At 47.6% G+C, this 1,276-nt stretch overlaps 1 protein-coding gene across 1 annotated transcript in view; it reads right to left on the reverse strand.

Moving 5' to 3' along the window:
* The window catches only part of DNAL4 (dynein axonemal light chain 4), an 11,520-nt gene extending 11,375 nt beyond the window's left edge, over nt 1-145 (reverse strand). The window contains exon 1 of the mRNA XM_077761989.1: nt 52-145. The gene's annotated coding sequence lies outside the window, so the exon portion shown is untranslated. The remainder of the gene's footprint in view (nt 1-51) is intronic.
* Nucleotides 146-1,276: the final 1,131 nt, after the last annotated feature.

Genomic DNA, 1,276 nt, shown 5'->3' on the forward strand with positions numbered 1-1,276 from the left:
CTCCGGGCCGGCCCTCCCCGCCCGGCTGCCCGCCGCGCCCCAGGGCCTCACCTGCTCCCGCGGGGGCCGGAGCCGGGGCCACAGCCAGCGCACCCCCGCCAGGGTTGTCAAGGAGCGAAACAAGAGTGTCTTAGCAACAACAAGGAAGTCCTGCCCCCTCACCGGACGTTGGCAGGAATTTCACTTTTTATTGGTGAACAAAAGTGCCAATCAACGTTAAAGGCCCCTAAACGTAAGTCTTACACGGAAAGGGGCGGGGCTAGAGGCAAGGGAGGCGGAGCTTCAGTTATAGTCGTCTTAAGTGGGCCTGAGGAGCCAGGGAGGTACAGAAGTTCTCATTTTGGAGAAACAAACTTTGAAGAGTGGAATTACTTTGGGCGCTTCTTTGAGCCATTTGAAATTACAAATTCACTTTGTTGACGTCCTGACCCTAAGATACTACTTTATTACAATCTCAAAAGCCTAATAATAGCTAGCATTTATGTAGACTTTGCAACAAGTATTTCATGTGATTCTTATTATTTATTTTTTTAGGTAATAATATTCGGAACCCCATCTGAATTAAGGTTCAGAGAGGTTAAGTAACTTGTTAGAGGAAAGAATCAAAGTTAAAACTCCCTGACATTGAACCAGGTGCTCTTTCCACTGTAGCACACCCACACAACGATTTCCTAATCCGTAGGGGATATTGTACCATCTAATTTAAAGACACAGTTGTCCAGAGCCCGCCTTTTCTTCTCCTTAGGGGGGAAAATTATATCTGAAATATTAGTGCAACTAGGGAGAAAGGAAGAGGAGGAGGAGAGAAGAACCTGCAGATTCCATTATTTGATTGATGGGTGAAAGGGTTGGTGGGAAACATTTACTTTTTCATGTTGGTACTCAGGGCAAAACCCCACTTCACGTCCACTGGCATCTGCTGGGAACTCAGCCCGGGCCAGGTGCTGGTCATTCAGAGAAGAGTAAGATGAAGACCTTGGTCCCAGAGAAGACAGTCCAGTGAGGGGACAGCTGTGTCAACAAATAGATATAGAAGACTTTATTCTACCTGTACTCTGGTACAGGTGTGGGGTACTGATTCTCTCCAAGGAGGGAGCAACTAACTCTCAGAGGAAGTGGTTCTTGAGTTTGCTTCATCTAAGGCCACTAGTAGGCTAATGAGGGTGGGAGAGCACAATTTACTGGGGAACAGCCAGTGACTCCATGAAGCCTGGGTTGAGGATGAATGTGGTACAGTGGGAAGTGACAGTGAAAAGGGTGAGGGTGAAAATGCAGA

Source organism: Crocuta crocuta, unplaced genomic scaffold, assembly GCF_008692635.1.
Source record: "Crocuta crocuta isolate KB4526 unplaced genomic scaffold, BGI_CrCroc_1.0 scaffold193, whole genome shotgun sequence".
NCBI classification, from domain to species: domain Eukaryota; kingdom Metazoa; phylum Chordata; class Mammalia; order Carnivora; family Hyaenidae; genus Crocuta; species Crocuta crocuta.